At 40.6% G+C, this 20,939-nt stretch overlaps 1 protein-coding gene across 1 annotated transcript in view; it reads right to left on the bottom strand.

Annotated features, from left to right (window-relative positions):
* pparab (peroxisome proliferator-activated receptor alpha b) overlaps nt 1-20,378 on the bottom strand; it is a 96,839-nt gene extending 76,461 nt beyond the window's left edge. Inside the window, exon 1 of the mRNA XM_061773564.1 lies at nt 20,223-20,378. The gene's annotated coding sequence lies outside the window, so the exon portion shown is untranslated. The remainder of the gene's footprint in view (nt 1-20,222) is intronic.
* Between the last annotated feature and the right edge of the window lie 561 nt (nt 20,379-20,939).

The raw sequence follows: 20,939 nt of genomic DNA, 5'->3' as shown, positions 1-20,939 counted from the left end.
AAACCTCCCTTCTGGTCCATTTCAATTATTTACATTTGAAGCACTATACTGGAATCTGTTTAAAGTATTTATTTCAGATATTGTATTGTGTGTTAGGAATAGTATTTTTAACTTTATGTTAAGTGCTTGTTTAGTGTTTGTTTGCTTGTAAACCAACAGCTTTGTTACATTGTAATATATAAGTTAGCCATCTGTGTGTATGTGTGTGTGTGTGTGTGTGTGTGTGTATTATATATTTTTTATTGTGAATAATGCATGGATGTACAGTGCTACTGTATTTTTTTTTTTTAACATTGATACTAAAAACAAAACTTCCATTTTGGGTACATTCTTCATGTGATCTGTGTATTAGTCGTCCGAACTTAGAAATCAACGCCCCGTCCCCTCGTCGTCGTCATCTTCATGAAACTAGCGGACGTGGCCTTGGGAGTTCACACTGTGCCTCTGGTTGCGGACGAGGAGGCGTGAGGCTGACGCCGACTCAGCACTATTAGGGCCATCACCCTTTGGCTCGACCGCGTCGGGTACAACGCCCCTCTAGTCTCTTTGCACCATGAAAACGCCATAACGTTAACGTCGCCCATCTTCTGGAGCCAAAATGGCACGTGGCCCATTTGATGAAGTTCAAAGTCTCATTTTGGCGTTGCAGTAGGCACGATGTGGATTAATCTTACACCTGCTACACTAAAAACGTGTTGCCAAAATGAGTCTACTTTTACGCAGTGTAACAATACAACAACAACAGTATTTATATATGTACATTTCTTCTATTGAAACTTCATCAACAAAATCTAACTGGCATATCATATCTATTGTATGTAATTGCCTCATATGTAGCTCATCTGTAAGGACTTGGGCCTTGCATCCGAAGGGTCACAGTTCGAGGACTAATATAACATGGCAACTACAGTAGTTAGAGAGATGCTAGTGCGCTTACTAACTCCTTCCGAGGTGCCCTTGAGCAAAGCACTGTCCCCATGACCTCCTTGTTCTAAGGGTGCAGCACTGTTTGCGCGCCCCACTCAGTACGTGTGTGATCTGCTTCTGTGTGGTGTGCAACACAAATGAGTCAATATTAAAAAAATAAAAATAAAAAATACTGCAATCATATGGTATCCAATTTATCATAATCCTTCATATGCAAGACTTGAATTGTACTTTTATAATCTACTGAATCATATTGATTTATTCTATGCAGCTATATCATACAATTAGCATATCACAATCTATTGAATTGCATTGTATCTATTCACTTTTTAATTTAACTATCAAGCTCACAAATTGTATCAATCCACAGTATTGTATCGTATCTTTGGTATCAATCAACTCGATCATATTGTTATTAACCTTTAGTTTTTGTTTTGTCATACCTCGTCTAGCTAGCTAGCAGTGCATCCATCTTTGCTGTCAAATGAAAAAGTTTTGTCTTTCTTTTTGGTCAGTATTTAAAAATAGTTACATAGGATTATAAGGAAGTAGCGATAGGGGTAGGATCATATAAATTTGACTTCTTCCTACTCGTTTTCGACTATGTATAACTTAACTTTACTTTTATTGTATTTTTTTTTATTTTGTCTTTTTTTTGCCTGTCACTTGCTCACATGTTCAAAACAAAGAATTTAATCAAAATATAAAATAGCTGACTTTTACATATTTTGAAGACTAACAATGATTCTGTATATAATAATACAATCAAGGTGTTTTATTATTTTTTATTTGATGACTTTCCTATCATGTATTTGTATATATCTTATTTTAATTTATAAAAAATGTGTTAGATGAATGCATAGATATTTTATTTACAGACTTTCTTTGAAACTCAGTTTAGATTGAGTGAACAAAACAGTAGCAGCTCTCGTGACTGCTATGAAATTGCTCTGAAATTGTGGGGCAGGGGGCAGGGCGGATTGGTGGGGGGTGTTTGGGTGATAAGCTGGCACACAACCAAGCGCTAATGCCCCTTAAATGTCAGCCACTACGTACAGGAGAAGAGAGCACATTCATATTTTAGTGAGGCTAGCGGGTGCACCCTGTGGCACAAGGACAGGGGTTTGGGGGGTATTGGAGGAGTGTGTGTGTGTGTGTGTGTGTGGGAGGGGGCATAGTAAGGTAGCACATGTGTAAAATAAAAGTGGGAAAAGGAGAAAACGCTTTTTATATATATAAAAAAAAAATAATCAGTTGGTCATCTCACTCGCTGCATCTCTCGCGCTCAACACACTGTGTTGGTGGGGGTCGGGCAGGGGGGTTTGGATCTGGTGTTGGGGGTGGGGTCGGCTTGCCCGGAGAGAGAGAGAGAGAGAGAGATTTTTTTGCAGCGGAGTGAAAGGCCCGGCGGTCATGTGTGCAGGGCTCATGACAAAAGGCCCTTTTATGTGCAGCGTATGCAGATAGAGGAGGCTCCTTTGTGCACAGATGGAGATCCCATGCCTCGGTCTACCCGCGGCCGCCAGGGAGGGAGGGAGCTCGGGCGAGGGGGCGTTGAGTGCCATCACTGTGTCTGGCGGGGGGGAGGGGCAAACCGAGTCACCCCGCTGCAAGGCTCGTCGGGCGGAGGAGGAGGGAAAAGGGGGCGGAGCTACAAAAGCTTGCTGAGCATTCATACATAGGCCGGCTGGTAACCCCGATTCGCAGGTAGAGCAAAGTCAAGTATCAATCACTGTCTAACGGAAATCAAGTATCTCAAAATATTCATTTTTTTAAGAATGTAAATACAAAATGTGTTTTAATAAAATAATTGTAAAAGAAAATAAGTGCTTTTCTTTGGACAACAACACACCCACGGACACACACACACACCTTTAAAAAGAAAAAGGATCTTGGGGCTCAAGGACCCAAATGAAATGGTTTTGTTTAGACTTTACAAGATCAGGATTTTTGGGGCCGATCAGCGAGTTTAAAAAAACGATAACCGATCACCGATACGATCACAAAATGGAGGAATGTGTCGACAGAACATCGGCATGTTTAAGTCCAACCGTTCGTGCTACCGCTAGCTTGCTAGGCTACATAACATTTTATTGCCTGCTTGTGAGCCGTTATCATATTAAAAGTACGTGAACATACATCAAGCAAGCCTTAAACGAACGTCCTCTCCTGTCCTGAGCACCGGTGACCACATACACCTTTTTTCCCCATTTTGTCCTTATAATACCGTCGGCTCGCTCCACTCTTGTTGTCATCGCCACGGTAACAAGTGTATCCGGTCACATTTGAGTTGACAAGATAAAGCCCAATGATCATAAAAAAAGGGATGCGGTGGTATCGAAATACAAGATTTTATTGCAGTAGTCTGACAGTGCAATTGTGAAAGAGCAAATTTGTCTTGTAGTCTGTTCCGGGCATTACGTGTTGCCTGTCTCCGATTTGTTGTCTGTCCCACACGCCGAGGTTTTTTTTTTTTCTCTGTGGCATTAAGGGGTACACATGGTAGTTGTATTTAATGACCTTGAAGGTCTTTGGGAACATGTCTTCCCCTGTAAGGGGTCCCTGGAACCGAAATGTTTGAGAAGCCATGCTTGAACATAGTGGAAAAACTCAACCAATTTTGCAAACACTTTTAAGCCAGTGTAAATTCACCAACCAAAAAAAAACCCGCTCCGTAGCACCCCCTGGAGACCTACAACATATTAGATTTACAGAATTCAGCATGGAAGGACGGAGGAAAATCAATTAAGAAGCCACGTGGCCATTTTGGTGCCATTTTTTCAGGTACAGTATTCTGGCCCACTCCCAGTGGTCATACCTGAATAAAATCCTAGTTTGGATTTATAGTCGCTCACCCTTAACAGATATATTTTTCTGCATACTAGTTTCTGATGAAACATTTCGCTGTACAATCGATAACAGCACTGCAATATCAACATTGTCTAAAAATGGTAGCTAATTCTACACATTTTTTTTTTTTTTAGCAAAAGGCTTTAGACTTGCTGAAACTATAATTAAAAAAAAAAAATAGGGGTGCCCCAACAACAATACCGTAGTATCGGTGCAGATACTGTACGTCGGTACTTGTACGCCGATACTACGACACTGATACCATTTCACCAGCTGTGTGGAGATTTTTTAAGGTAAACCTGGATGACAACAATTTGACCTGGCTGCAAATTATGCTCCACAAAATAGATTCTGAACTCCGCATGAAGCCACGGCGTAAAAGGCTGGTCTGGGCAGGTGACATGTTGCGGCACTTCCGCCACATCCACCGCGCTCACTTTATCCTGCAGGTAGCATTATTTATATAATCTCAAAGATTATGCCTTCTAAGTACACATGGCACTTAACAGTGAAACTGCAAATGGCTCATTAATCAATCGTCCTTTCATCACTCCACCCTTACTTGGATAACCATTGCAATTCTAGAGCTAATTAAGATTCTTTATTGACTCAAGAAACGGACCCAAATCGAATCGGTATACAAGAACAAGTAATAAGCACTTTTTTCATTCCTTCACTTCAACACGTTCTACTCACATTCTGGACACCACATTTGTACCATTCACTCAGTATATCTTTATACACAACACTCAATGCCCCTCACTTTTTTAAAACTGAATACAAAGTAAAGAGAAGTACACGATGGTGTGATGATGTATCCCTTCACTTGTCCTGCCACAGTTTATTTTAGAACTAAAATGCCTGGTACTACAGACTACATTTACAGTAAGTGAAATGTGTGCCAAGTCTGTTAGAAAAACATGCAGTTGGATGTTTCCCTAATAAGTGCCAGAAACTGAGTGAAACCTTTGCCAGGTTCAAGTTTGTGTTTTGTGTTTTTGAACAAAATCTAATTAAAATAAATACATTTCCATCAAAATTGCAAGACATACTGGCATTAAGTATCGGTACTTAGTATCGACGTCTGTACTTACTGGTACTTGATCAGAAAAAGTGGTATTTGTGCATCCCTATTCAAAACTTCCACACTATGTAGAGCAATTATACAGTTTAAAGCATAAAAAAAATACGTGATAGTCTAGATTGCATTTCTAGTTCTTGCTGTTCGGAAAACATTTCCAGGAGATTTACAAAAATGTGCCCTTTTCTCTTCTAATTAAAATGGAGGTATTTATTGGTTGGAGATCCTACAAAATGAAACTAGCAACACACAAGCCCCAAACACACACACACGCACATGCATGCATTGAGCATGGCCTTGGTTCGATAAATATTAAAAATGCACACTCAATGACATCACATTTTGGCTGGAGCGCAGCTTACCACTGCAAAGACAGACAACTATTCATACTCACACCTGCAAGGGATTTAGACTGACCACTGCAGTTAACCTGCATGTTTTTAGGAAACAGACACGGTGAGAATGTGCAAACATTGGCTTGGTTTTTGACCTGTTAATAAACCCTACTGGATTTATGAGCCTTTCTGTTTCTAAGATTCTTGCAAAACATGATTAAATTGCATCTTGAATAATGTTTTTGCCTGTTATATTCTAACATACTCAGTTTTTTTCATTTTAGAACATCAAAAAGCTGAGTGATGACAATGTAGTTTGTAATTAGCGATACGTCAGGAGCTGACATCATGGCATGTTCTGCATGTTTCTACGAGCCTGCTCTCAAAAGGTATTATGCTTTTTATATTTTTTTTCCTAGGAATTGAACTGAACGACTTCAGTCATTGTAGTACAAAACGTCCTTGAATGGCCAACACTTTTTTGAAACGTCTTTTTTGTATTTTTTTAGATTGTGGCACCATGTTAGTACTGATGGTAGCGCCAATGAAATGGAGAGATGCTATTCTGAGTAGCACTAGTTATTTATTTTAGGTAAAATATGTTAAAAGTTTAACACACCAACAATAACTAAAATATTGTTGTCATATTATTACCATTAATAATTAAAAGTGGACGAAATTACCACATTTTGTTATCCAGTGAACACTATCAATAAATCTACATCAGGTTTAATGATGAGTCTGACATTTTACACGAGTTAAGGCCTCTTTCTACTCCCGCGCCCGCATTGCATCACGTGACCGATGAACTGGCCCGCACGGCCCCTCTGCAACACTTGACACGCACACGGCAAAAATTGTTGCTGCCCGTAGAATGCCGCAGAGATCATGTCTCGTGATTAGTCCGTTTTAGTCACATGCTGTGATGACGTACTCAGCATGCCCCTTGGTTCTACATACCACCTACGCCGCCACCTTCTCGATCGATTTCGGAGCATAATTTAACGTATCATCTGGTCATCTAAGTCCATTTGCAGACACCGTTCCACAGTTACCATTGTTGTTGCTTGGTTCCTTGTTACGGAAAGGAAAGTAAAAACGGCGACCGGAAGTGGCCCAAAAAATGCAGAGGAAACTCTACCCTGTGGTGTCCTAGCCAATACCAGCCGTAGCAACACCCCTGACTTGGAGGTGAGCTGCAGTACATTTTCAAAACTGCGCGCATGGGTTGCGCTCGAGTATAAAGGCAAACTGCGTGCGGGATAGCCGCAGTGACGTCAGCGCGGTCACCGCCGGAGCGAGTATAACGAAGCCTTTACGTTACGATTCACACCCCAAGTAATTAGTGGTGCCTTGACCCACAAGTTCAATTTGCTCCGTGACCACACTTGTAACTCAAAACACCCATATCTTGAATCATCTTCCCCCATTTAAATGAATGGAAATGCCATTAATCTATTCCAGCACCCCAAGAAAAATAGCAAACTACAGTACTCTATGTTGCGAAAACATACAGGAATACCATAATTCACAAAAATGTAAAGAATTGAACAGTTTGTGCATCACTATAATTCAAAGAGTATTGTGCTGCTCATTCTGGTGGTTGTGTGTGTGCGTGTGTGTGTACACTTTGACCACCAGGGGGCAGTCTAATAGATGCATGCATAAATACATGTTTACATATACATACTACATGTACTGTTGATAAACTACCAAGAAGACCGTCTCAACTAAACTGCAAAAATATTAGTCGTTTTTCGCAGAGGATGACCAATATATGCCTGTGAGTTTTGTTCTATGCTGTCTGCATGTGTTGCTACCGCTTGTGTGTGGTGCTTTATCCATCCATCCATCCATCCATTTTCTGAGCCGCTTCTCCTCACTAGGGTCATGGGTATGCTGGAGCCTATCCCAGCTATCATCGGGCAGGAGGCGGGGTACACCCTGGTTGCCAGCCAATTGCAGGGCACATACAAACAAACAACATTCGCACTCACATTCACACCTACGGGCAATTTAGAGTCCCATGTTTATATATGGGACTCCTATATCCCAAAATGCATGTTTTTGGGATATAGGAGGAAACCGCAGTACCCGGAGAAAACCCACGCAGGCACGGGGAGAACATGCAAACTCCACACAGGCGGGACCGGAGATTGAACCCCGCTCCTCAGAACTGTGAGGCTGACGTTCTAACCAGTCGGTCACCGTGCCGCCTGTGGTGGTTTAAAGGGGCTGACGCTCTAACCAGTGGGCCACCGTGCCGCCTGTGGTGGTTTAAAGGTTCATAATGACCGCATCATCGATGCTAGTTTCATTAGTCCCTCTGTGGTGTTTGGTGTTGTGCGCTATTAGCATTACGCTAGCGGACTTAAGACAAAGTTAATGTTCCTCTGTTAAATACACAACATCTTTAGTTGGTAAACTTCAACTGGGAGAGGCAATAAATAGCTTGAGGCAAGCACTTAGCATCTTTTTTTTCCCCAAGACTTCATGTGCAAACCAAATGACTCCAATTTCTGCTTGCAACACAAGACAAAAGATGGGCCTGACGATGGCTCAAACCTCGAAAAACTTGGTCGGGTCACTCATAACTTGAGGTACCGCTGTATACTAATAAAAACTGACAGAATGACAGTGGAGGACAGACCTGCATATACCAGGATTTGGTCGTTAAAATTCATGCTGTAGTCATAGAAAAATGAACAAATTTTCTTCTGTTTTATGCATAATCTAGTTAAAACAACAACAACAACAAAAAACATAAAAACACATTTCCCAGCATGCCTTGTGCCCCCTGCGGCGACATCCTGCGTGAGCTCTGGTGCTTATTTCACTAATATGTGAGCTGCAAAACACTGTCAGCACAATGAAGTTTTCATGCAGATTTACGGCCCTTCAGCTGACGTTCTTTCATTTTTGCCCAAATTAAAATGTCTTCTCGAGCACGTCTTGCGAGGTTTTTTTTTTCATCCTTTTTCGTGCGCGGCTATAATTTGAATGCTGCGGTGGAGAGATGGCCGCTTCCGAACTTCCCAACATTGGTCAGAGCTGACATATTATAATGCTTTATATCCAACTGCTTCTTTCAACACATCGCCGCATACTTGAATCAAGCCTCTGCAATTAAAAAGACGTCTTCAATCACGCTGCCCTCAATCCACTGTCTAAAACAAAGCACGTCATCAAAGCTCCTTAATGGCCTCAAATTTTCGATGATGCGCCATTAAATTGCGTTTAATCCTTACGTCATGGTAACAGAGTGGACATCTTTTGCAAGGCTGTAAGCAGCATCTGCTGGACACCTGGAAGATTGCAAGTCACCACAGCCTCCCCCGTTCCAGCATCAAGCACCCGAGAGGGAGGGGGGACGTGACCCTCACAGCGTGATCCCACCCGCTCAGCAGCCTTAAGCGCAGGAGCCATGTGGCGGCACTCAACCTGAGCGCAGCCCAAATCAAAGGCCACATAAATAATGGGGTGAACCTGGAGTGCCGATAAACATGTCGCCGCCTACGTGCTCAGACAACACCAAATTCTGGGTCGTATTGCTTAGACTTGTTTTTATTAACATCACCGGTGTTCGGCTGTTTTCAACACAATTTTTTTTAAATATATATTTTTAAAATTGATAAATTAACAGTAATTAAGAGAGGCACATTGGACAACGGGCTGTTTCACACCATTTTTTTTTAAATATATATTTTTAAAATTGATAAATTAACAGTAATTAAGAGTGGCACAAGTGGTTAGCACATTCGCCTCATAGTTCTGAGGTTGGAGGATCGAATCTGGGCTAGAGCCTTCCTGGTTTGCATGTTCTCCCTGTGCTTGTGTGGGTTTTCTACTCCAGTTTCCTTCCACAATTGAAAGACATGCATGTTAGGCAGAAGACTAAATCAGCTGTGTCAAACTAATTTTTGTTGCGGGCCAAATTGTAGTTATGGCTTCCCTCGGAGGGCCGTTATGACTGGGAACCCAGATACCTGTAAATTATCGCCTCGTTTAATTACATATACACAACAAATTGATGGCTAAGTTTTGAAATCAGAAGCCAATTTAAAAAAAAAAAAAAAAAAATATTTTCAACGACAGTATTACATTTCTTTTAAAAGGAAGATTGGTAACAAAAAATGCTGAGAATATCTCATTCTAAATGTTATTAAATAAAGACAATTTTCAATTTTAAAGTAAACGCACATGATTTGCTTTCACAGGCCACATAAAACAATGAGGCAGGCCAGATCTGGCCCCTGGGCCATAAGTTCGACACCTGTGCTCCAAATTGTCCGTAGGTGTGAATGTGAGTCCGAATGGTTGCTTGTATATGTGCCATGCGACTGACTGGCTGGCGACCAGTCCAGGGTGTACGCCACCTCTCACCCAAAGTCAGCTGCAAGAAGCTCCAGCTCACACGCAACGCTAACGAGAATAAGCGGTATAGAATCTGGATGCAAGTCCTGTTGATTTTACAAACTGCCTATAGCTATAGTTTTAAATTAACACCATTATGAATATAACTATATTGTTAAATTAACACCATTATTAATCATAACTGGGTATTACTCTCACCAAACAATATACAAACATATACAGTATCATTAGCTTCTATTTTACAATTTGAATGACTGCCAATTGTTTTGATCCTTCAATCTATGCATTTTCTGTAGCACTGATCTGCTAAGCTGTTGAAGGCTTCAGGAGTTTCAGCCTATCTCAGCTGACTTTGGACCAAAAACAGACTCTACCTGGGACAGGTTACCAGTCAATCACAGGGAACATATAGAGAATTCACTGAAGTCAGGCTAGTCTACCACATGACCACCCGTGACTTGTGTTGACCCCTCTATCATGAATACTTCATAAGGTCACCTTGAGGGTCTAGTAGCGATGGGCATGAAAATGCCTTAGTTTATTTGGTATTGACTTTTGAGTAATTGCATCTTGAAGATATCGAGGAAAAATTGCTCGCAGTGCTCGGCTGCAAATTGCACAAGCGCTGTTAAACCTGTCTTCACTAGTGTGCTATCTCAGTTAAAGCTATGCAGATGCCGCGACTTTCGGCTCGTCGCCACAGTCAGTGAGTCACTCTCATGATTTGTTAGGCATAGTTTTTACGCCGCTTGGCCTCCCTGACGCAACATACCGATTTTTTATCCAAGTGACCGGCTTTTAAATCCGGTACATTTGCATTAACTCTTTCAGAACTGTTGATTTTCAAACATTTTCTAGTTACAATTTTTAATTAACTTGTATGCATTATGGGCGGCACGGTGGACGACTGGTTAGAGCGTCAGCCTCACAGTTGTGAGGACCCGGGTTCAATCCCCGGCCCCGCCTGTGTGGAATTTGCATGATCTCCCCGTGCCTGCGTGGGTTTTCTTCGGGCACTCCTCCCACATCCCAAAAACATGCATTAATTGGGGACTCTAAATTGCCCGTAGGCATGACTGTGAGTGTGAATGGTTGTTTGTTTGTATGTGCCCTGCGATTGGCTGGCAACCAGTTCAGGGTGTACCCCGCCTCCTGCCCGATGACAGCTGGGATAGGCTCCAGCACGCCCGCGACCCTAGTGAGGAGAAGCGGCTCAGAAAATGGATGGATGGATGGATGTATGCATTACATTTTAATTAAATCATTAAGTACAGTTTTAGCCCAGTTAATGGTCAAACTGTGCATAATATTACGGTGTCTAACAAAAAAAATGACATTTTTTTTTAAGGAATAAAACATTTGCCTAATTTTTTATTAATTTAATGTTGGTCATTATGCTGGTACTTGGAGGGCAGAGATTTTTTTTGGGGTGGTACTTGGTGTTAAAACTTTTAAGAACCACTGCCTTAGCGTTATACTGTGTAAGCGTACCTAATGATGTGTCCTGTGAGTGTATGTCTATTTTTATATAGACATTATAGCCTGATGCTTTCAGTCACAATAATATCTCAGCGTCAGTTTTCAGTGTTCACACAAAAAAAGGTGTGTGTTTAAAAACGCACAAAAAACCTTGTCTGGTACACTGTGGCTGCTTTTATTAATGAGCACTAATCGCTGGGAGTGAAGCAGCTCAACAAAGGGACAGACGCTGAAACCAAAGCAATTATGCAGCACAGGTCTTAGCCCTTACACAGCACTTAAAGCACTTTTTAAAAGGCCACCTGGGCACAATGTGCTCAACATTTTTCGGGTGCCCATTTTTTTTTTTTTTCTTTTACAGTCGCCAGGGCACGGACCCGATTGTTAAGAAGCAGGGAAAGTAATCCCTGGTGTCGGCCCACTAAACCTGCTCTGTCCTTGTAACCATGGCAGCAGACAGGTAGTGTCTGGGTCACGGGGTAGCCATGGCACTCGGACCCCTTCGCTTCATTATGTAAAAATAAATAATGAAACAGGCATGAATACAAATTGGTAGGTGAATACTGTTGAACACGTGCCAGCTGGGTTCCACGTCGTGAACAGCGCCACTGGATATTCAGCACCCGAAAAACCATCTGCAGCCACTAAACACAGAGAGGCAGCTATGAGTCCAGAAGCTTGTAAAAATCTAGGGCTGTCACGATCAAATCTTTTTCGAATCAATTACCCTAAAGATATTTTATCGAGAATGTGAGTAAAAACGTCTATCCTTTAACTGCATATGCTGGTACTGAGTGTATGTATAAACTCTGTACAGAATTTGAGACAACAAAATCAGCCCTTGCTGAATGGTTAGCATTTGCAATTAGCATTAGCATGCTAACTATTACTCTTTTAGGTAAAAAACAAAAATATCGCTAACTACCATTCAACTCATTCATACATCATGTTATATGTACATTACACATCTGATTGTGTCTTAAAAATCACTACAGACGCTCCTGTCATTTTTGGCAAAGTTTATTAGTGGCCCAACATTGTCCGTTCTAAACCATCTACAACAAATGCCCGTGTGAAACATTGGTTCTGGCGGCGCAAACAGCAGAAATTCTGCGTCAACATTTTTGAAGTCAACTTAAGGTTTTTTTCCCCCCCCCAGCCCTATAAAAATGAGGACGTTGAAAAAACAATGAGCTTACACTCAAGTACAATGTGATTGCTTCATTTTTAAATATGTTTGAAGAAAATTGAGAAATAAAATATATTTGAAATAGTCAAAAGGTAGTCACGAACATCTATATTATTAAATATAAAAATACCAACTTTTGATCCAGGTTTTGTGTTGTGTGCAGCTGTTAAACTGAATGCCTAAAATATGTCCAGTATTATTTTGAGGTGTTCAGCATGATCACATGAAAGCAAATACAATTATCTTTACTTATGCGAGTCAAAAAAAAAAGTTTAAAATCTGAACTATTTTACATTAGAATGTACTTTTTTCCCCAATAAAGTATAGATTTACAGTTTGTTGAAGTCCTCCAACTGCCTAAAAGTGTGGTTCTCTGCCCTTTCTGAAGAGCGCACATGATCTCGCTTGGCCTTTCCTCCATTCGCCAGCGCACCCTCGCCCTCCAGTTGCTATGAGACACTGCAGCCGGAGCCAAGGCCTTCGCCATTCATTACGGCAGGAACAAAAGCCAAAGGCAGTGGACAAAGCAGGCCAGACAGACTCCAACCAGCTCCCACTTAACACGCACATCACACCTCCGAGTGCTATGCTGACATACAAACGACCAATTAAATCTCTCCCTTCTCTCCTGCCCTCTTCTACGTCTGCTTTCTCAAGACCAGCAGCCATGGATGACGAGCAGGACTCAACAGGTTCAAGTTTGACACTCTTGAAGACATCCTAAAGCAACAATATGTAGAAACATTAGCTTGAAATAATTCCAAATCAGTGTGACGATACTTTGGGTCCGGCTCCTCTCAGTGCGGAGGAGTAGCGGCTCTACTCTCGAGTCCCTCCCGGATCACAAGGCAAACGTGTTTTTTCATGGCCAACCACTCCACAAAAAAAGGTAATTAAAAATAAATCCAAAATGTTCAATCAAATTATATAGATTTCCACCGAATACCATCAAATCTGTGCTATTCTCGTAACACTGTCAAACTGTCTTTTTTCAACTCAAACTAATTAATCGTGCATGTGGAACTACAACTTTATTTTGATCATGACATTGTTTTATTTGTACTGAAACTACTCATTTGAGTAACAAGGCTAAGTCACAGGATTGTGTTTTTACCATAGAATTAGCAAATGCATGAAATATAGCCACATGGCATTTATGCTAATAGCATGTTGATAGTAAGAACATTACAGTGATTCAACAAAAAATAATTTATGTAAGAGGACTAAGCTGCTATTTTAACATCCTCAAGTCATAGTTAAAATTTCATCAAATATACAGAAAAATAAATGCGTAAACTTACTTTTGGCCTTCTCATGGCCTGCATGCCAACTGCATGATGCAACTTCTTGTGTACCATGTGACTTTTCAGAGGCGGTCAAGTGCTAGGCCAACAGGACTGAGTGAAAAACCACAGACATGACTAAAGTGTGAATTGAATTTCTTTTTTAAGAAAATAAACTCAAGTATAGTTGTGCTGTGCTTCTCTGTATGCTGATATAGCTTTTGTGACTATTATTACAAATGGTAAGCAGTACAAAGAATGGATGGAGAAAATATGCTATCAGACCAATGTGCAATACTCATTGCTTCCTAAAATAAAAATATTTTACGGGTAATTTTATCATTCATTTATACATTTTATTTTCTGGGGGTTAGATTGTATGTGAATACGTAATAACTATTCCAAATTGTCAAAATTATGGAGATGATTTCTTGGGAAAATGCACAATGTGGTGCTGATTCAACTTGTTTAGCTTTGGTAGGGATTAGGCAGTGCTAATTATATTTTGTCTTAAATTGCACTTCTCAAGTGTTTTAATTTTCATTATTTCATTCTTGTCAAAAAAAAGTGTGCAAACTTGCAACATCACTTTAACACTTAAAGTGACAACATGACAGCTTTGCAAAAATGACCCAATGCATTTTTCCCCCTCCAAAATCAATCTGCCCATCTCATGTAAAGAACGAACAAACTCAACCAAAGTCACAGAGAAACGCCCAACAATCACAGCGTGGGGAACACAACAGACAGGCAATCAGTCTTTGCGATTGCCGGTCGGCCATGATTCAGGCAAGAGTTTGGACAACGTATGAAATGAGCGAAGCGAAAGGCCAGCTGCCGACTGCAACAGTCCAACGAGGCCTCGTCCAAACCTCAACACAGGCCACATCCCTCTTCACTTTCTGTATTTGTGTCTAGGGAAGGGACGGGAAAGAAAAGGGGGCCAGATGAATTAAAGTGGGCTGGCTACAAAATTAAACCTCCCTCCCTCCATTTGTCCTCGTCCGCCCTTCTTTTCACTACACTGCAGTCTTTTTATTTTACAATCTACGTGACGGTTGAAAGCGCACGTCTCACAAATTCGTTTACTGAAGAACCTAAAAACAAAGGCTGCTGCTGTAAAATGAAAAACGTGGCCAAATACTTCTTTTCTCCAATACTAAAAAACTAAGCCAAAAATCTAAAATGTCAAAGATATTTGGGGGATAAGAGTGACAACAGTGCATGGTATAGTGAGAGGAATTAGAAAAACACAATAGATTGTTAGATTTGGTTAAAATGTGCCAAAATATGTATATATAAAAATTAGAACCCCAAAGTTTGGAAGGTGGCGACTTAAAACAACAAAAATGAAAGACCAAAGGCTGTGTGCAGTATTAAGACGAAATAGTCACAATAGTGCATGGTATGCTACTTACTGCTTGGAATTTTAAAAATGGAATATAGAATGGTGGGATTAAGACCCAACCTGCCAAAATCAGTTGAGGAACAGAGCCACAGAAGTATGGCAGATACAACAGTGCACATTGTATGCTGCTTCTGCTAGGAATTTGAGATAAGACGTGCCAAGATCTGCAGACAATTTAGTGTCAAATTGTGAAAGGCGGAAAACAAAGACGTCAAGTCAAAGACAAAAGCCTGTTTGCATTATTATGCTGTAATAGTGCAGTATTATGATGTAATAGTGACAATGATGCAAAGTATGCTGCTGGCTTCAAGGAAAGATATTCGGGATTGATTTTCACCTGATTTCGACCCATCTAAGGAACCCCAAAGCTGGGAAGGACAAGATAAGCGAAAAATAAATAAGGCCATTTGCAATATGGAGGTGGAATACTCACAAAAATTGCATGTTATGCGGCTAGCTGCTAGGAATTACAAATGTGAAAATGGGGATACTGTCAGGCAAACCAAATTTAGCGCATCAAAGTACAGATGGCAGCGACAAAGACGAAAACAAAGAGGAAGATAAAAAGCTGTTACGATGCCATAGTCACCATGTTTCATGACTAAAGATTTTTTGTAGTCGACTATAATGTCATTAAAAGTTGTGTAAAAAAAAAAAAAAGTCCTCGGGTAAATTGGACAATTGGAAGACGAGAAACCAAAAGCATGTGATTAGTCAACGTTTAGCTTTCAATATCTATAGTCGGTTGAACCCCTATTACGTACAAAATTTTCCGTTTTGATTTTGACACAAAATATGTCAAACTCTGCAAACAGGTTGACATGCTATTCTGCCATAAAAAAAATAACAATTCTTCAGCATCACTTTGCAAGGCTGATACCTCTTATGACACTGAAGCAGGATGTGGACATTTCTACTTTAATGTCTAGTGAGGCATGAGTTGTTACACCAACATGGCCTGCGTCTTTCTCTGGAAGTCCCAGCTAAACAGGAAGCAGCAAGCTGCCGAGATGGGGTTGATTTGCTTTTTCAGGCCGGGCTGGACGCGGAGCCGCTCTCTGCCTCCCGTCATATCGAACCCTGAAGCGTTCTTGGCCCGCTAGACGTGAAGAACTGCAATTTCAGCCAAAGCAGACAATAAAGCAGAATGGCGCAACATGCCAAATTGCTGGGGCAATTCAATCCAGAGGCTCATTTTTCCAAAATGATTCACACTGGAAGGGAGACCGCTTTCCTCGTCCTGAGATGAACTCCGTGAGCTCTAAGTCAGCATTTCCAAGGAAGCGAATGGACGGGCGCGTGCGCACACACACACACGCATGCGCGCACACACACACATGCGCGCGCGCACACACACACACACACACACACACACACACACACACACACACACACTTCCTTCTCTTCAGTTTCTTCGCTCGGCTTCACTCGTGTACGCAAAAGCTCCGAACATGCCATCACAAACACACGTGCTGTTTTAACAAGACATCTTCAAAGTGGCAGACATGGACCACAAACATTGGCGCTGTGCGAGAAAAAGAAGCCAAATAAGGGCACTGGAGCTGGGGGAGGAGAGCGGTGTGGGAGGGTTTGCCATGTTACATGCTCTGCGCTGTACACCAGCCGCTTGTTACGTGACTGCGGGAAAACCAGCGTTTTCAAGTCTGCAGGAGGGAGGGCAATTTTTACTGTGGCATCAAACAACAATCCTCACAAATTTAATAAGATTGTGACGCCTACCCATTAAAAAATTATTAGGTCTTATAATGAATACTGTATGTACCTAGACCTCAATTACCCTTGTTTAGTTCCCCCCCCCCAAAAAAAATTTCTTAAAAGTCAAAAAAGCAATCTTGGCCATTGTGTCTCATATCAAATTATTTTTTCAGAGTACTGTAAGGGCCGCCGGCGGGCACTCCAGGTGACGGAGCCAAAACCAATTTAACTGTCGTGCAGTACGCGGGGGATCGGCAACCGGTTTTCATGTATGGTGAAATGTCAGCCACTGGTTTTGCTGCCTTCCAAAATTATGAACATAGTTGCAATGTCGCAGATGTAACGTCCAATCAAAAATGTCGTATCACGTGATCTTTCACAACCAAGATATACCGTAATTTCTCATGTATAATGCACACCCCAAATTGACCTCAAAATTCTGGAAAACCTATGTATAATGCACTTTTACAATGCATGATTTTGCTTCTACAAAAAATGATCAAAACATGAAGTATTATCTGTATGTTGCTAGTTTTTTCAAATTATTATTCTGAATATAAGCACTTTATTTGAACACGGAATACGTTTTTATTTACATTGCTCTTATTTTGAAATTCACAGCCCTACTTTTATTTAGTAAATGAGAAAAAACACAGTTGTGCTCACATGTTTGACTACCCAGGCATAATTTGTAAGATGTCTACAATTCTTTTAAGAAAAGATGAAGGACCAGGCGAAACATTTAATTTAATTTTAATTGGATTAAAATTAAACTGTCAAGCATTTCAGAAAAGCATTATTAAACAAAACATAACCATAAGAAATCAATGATGGTTTGATTATTGTTCCAAATCATCAGTCGTATTTTAAATTAAAAAAACAAAACAAAAAAAACAAAAAAAAACAGTATTTCACAAATTCTGCCTGGGTATGTAAACTTATGAGCACAATTGTACATATATGCAGTCATATGTAACCCTGTCATATTGGAATAAAAGTGTAGGCTTCACCTTTTTTATAACCTCTCGATGGCATACTAGAATGAAAGTGTACAACTTTTTCATAACCTCTAGGGGGTGGTGGCATATTGGAAGGAAAGCGTACAGCCTTTTCATAACCTCCAGATGGTGGCTTGGATTTATAAAATGGCGAAGTCTTTTTCATTTTCTCCGATACCTATGTATAATGCGCACTATTGACTTTTGGTGGGGGAAAAATGTGCATTGTACACGAGAAATTATGGTTATATTTCTGGTTATAAACGAGAGGCAGCCTGTCGCCACCAGTGACAAGCCGGAACAACACAGTATATGGAGTGCATATTGTATTTTAAAATAATACAGGAGTACACTCAACGAATGGAGCCTCTGAAAAACATCCACAGTCTCCTTTTATTTCTCACCCATTTCCTCCATTTGTGTTAATAATACAAAGGTTAGGTAGGCTAAAGTGGCCAAGGCAAACCGCTTCGTCCTTGACCATTGTGAAAAATAACGTGTGGCATCTCAAAACGTTGTTTCCCGGTTAGAACACCTGGGGTCACAGATTTTACCTTGTGCTGAGTAAATTTATACATGCGAGGCTCTATCGCCTGATGTGCGGCAGAAAGCTGCTGTCGACTTTGTTTTACCGATTGTCCTGTTCAGTCGCTTTCGGCCATGCTTCACCCTTTACCTGGCAAAGTCAGTAATGCTAACCGAAGAGCAAAAAAGTGCTACAGTTATTTCTCAACTTTTTACGATGGTAACAAAAATGATATAGCACACTTGAGTCTGATCTTCCAAGTGAATTTTGCTGCTGCGTATTAAACCTCAATTGAGATTAATTGATCTATTTTTCAGTTCATTCTGGCGTGTATTTTCGTTCCGTAGCTCCAGATGGCTTTGTAGCTCGCTAACTTAATAGTTCAGCATTTTGGAGTGTAGTATATTTCAATAGTACTGAAGCAAAACTGAAACAGCACATCTGGTTATTTTTAGTTGCATGCACACTGTTTTTAACAAGACGGTACCTAAAAGACAGAGTAAACTAAACTTGTTAAATATAACTTTCTTTAACTGCTGTACTGTCAGCAATCCAGTGTCTAAAGTACAAAATTTACTTTTGGGCGGGTTGGGGAATGGAACACATTTAAGGTGCGGTGAATATTATATCAATGCCACTGTTCAATCTCCATTATGTATGTCAAAGGGGGAGTAGTTTTCCTTTAATTTAGCTGTATTTTCACCAGTTAACTTCTTTTTAGAGTTAGCAAATAAAACATCCAGTTAATAAAGATTTCTTCTTGACTGCGTCAACACAATAAGTGACATCACTGACAAGTTCTATGATGTCTATGAAGCATTAGCAAAGGCTTTATTTTACACTGGTTAACGTCCTCTTTATACTACTCAGCTTTTGACGAAAAATGTCAAATTCTTCAGCGCTTTTGGCACATGTTGCGATCTCCAGTATGTTACACACACGCAAACAACTTTTCCCCAATAATAATCACAAATGTAGCGCATCCTTAAACAAAATATCAAATGCCAAGAGGATTCTAGGGCAGGGGGCACCAGGCGGCCCCAAAGAAGTAACCCAAGGCCTGCTCTGAAAATAGCTCCCTGGTGATGGGAACATTTTGTTTTCCAGTGACTGACGGTGAGGTGATAATTTGAAAATGTAAAACACTTGTCGAGATTCATAGGGAAAAAAAAAAAAAAAGGTTGCTAATTATGGTGAGAAATCATTAACATGATTAGGGTCTTTACAAAGCTTATCATTTATTATCAGTGATAACTGACTTTAACATTACTTGTAGTCAAATATCTAAACTATAATGCTGTGGTTCGCACCCCTATTCCCCTTGTCCGTTCTGTCCCTCAGTGTCCCCTAAATCCTTTTTCTGTCCTGCTGCATGTTCAATAAAAAATATGATTAAAATAATAATAATAATAAACTAGGAGTATTTCCAACTACCCTGTTGCACAGCAAAAGTGTTCCTGCACAAAACGCATACAGATCTATCCATCTACAAGGCCATGCAGCTGACCAGGACAAGTTTATATTTAAAAAAAACCAAAACCTTTCTTTTAAAAGTCATTTGAGCAAATATGTTATTTCAGAAGTCTATCAACCTGGTAGCCCTTCGCATCAATCCATACACAATAATTCCCATTTCAAAGGGCTAGGTGAAGAGTTTAGTTGCTCAATTTTGACCATAAATATAATAAAGTCGTCAACATGGAAAATGTTTGGTGCATGGTATGCCAAGTGCTGTTACAAACACACAAAATGTTAACTTTAGACCTATAATGACTACAGATTGACATATCAAAGCTGGCCAACACGAAAATATCGTAAAATGACAAGATAGGGACACTAGCACACAATAAGAACGTATTAGTAGAAAATACTCATGTATTACTAAATCAGCATTTTGTTTCACCCTCTTGACAACCTTTATGCAATTTGGTATTAATCACAAACAGGAAATGTTCAGCAAAGACGACACATCTCTGAAACAACCAAAGTAAGCTGACACCTTTTGGTTTAAATGTGTCGTTTTATAAATGAGAGAAGAAAAAAAAAAGGGACTCACCAGCGTGTGCTCTCGTCCACAGCTCACTGAAAAAAAGGAGACGTGTACTAATTTTCAGTCTCTGAGACTGACAAAAAAAAATAAGGAAGAGCACAAAAAAAGTGCGTGCGTCATGTCAAAAAAAAAAACCGCCGCGAGAACGAACGTGGTCATCATCATAGCAGCAGGATTCGGAAAGGAGGGGGGGTATGGGGGGGGGGGGGGGCAACTCCTCTCAAGTGAAAGCGTTTAATCTGTTTTATCCTCTTTCATCTCTTGTCCTCAATGCCCCCTCGGACATTTGTGACGCGCGTGTGCGTGCATCAGCACGTCTCTTTTTTTAAATTATTCTTGCTGCGCAACACGTGTGACTCCAGAAATAAATATATAAATGAATAAACACAACGTGACAAAAGCCGAGGCTTACATGGCGGCGTTCGCGGTCTTACCATCCATCCATCACTTTTTTCTTTTTTTTTGGGGGGGGGGGGGGGGGGGGGGGGTTGAGACCGATGACGCTAATTTTGTGACGTTACAAAGATTTGCACCAGCCACGCGGACAAAACATTAGGGCCACCTTTAGTGACACACAGTGCTTATTTTCTCTGCCTTTGAGATTAATGCAACTCTCACATGCTGATTATTTTCCACACACCGTGTGTTTCGGTCAATATCCTCAGAATAATTATCTACAAACCCCAATTTCAATGAAGTTGGTACGTTGTGTAAAATTTAATC

The sequence above is a fragment of the Phyllopteryx taeniolatus genome, chromosome 5, assembly GCF_024500385.1.
Source record: "Phyllopteryx taeniolatus isolate TA_2022b chromosome 5, UOR_Ptae_1.2, whole genome shotgun sequence".
NCBI lineage: Eukaryota > Metazoa > Chordata > Actinopteri > Syngnathiformes > Syngnathidae > Phyllopteryx > Phyllopteryx taeniolatus.
Note: the sequence above shows the minus strand (reverse complement) of the source record. Positions and strands in the feature narration are given on the sequence as shown.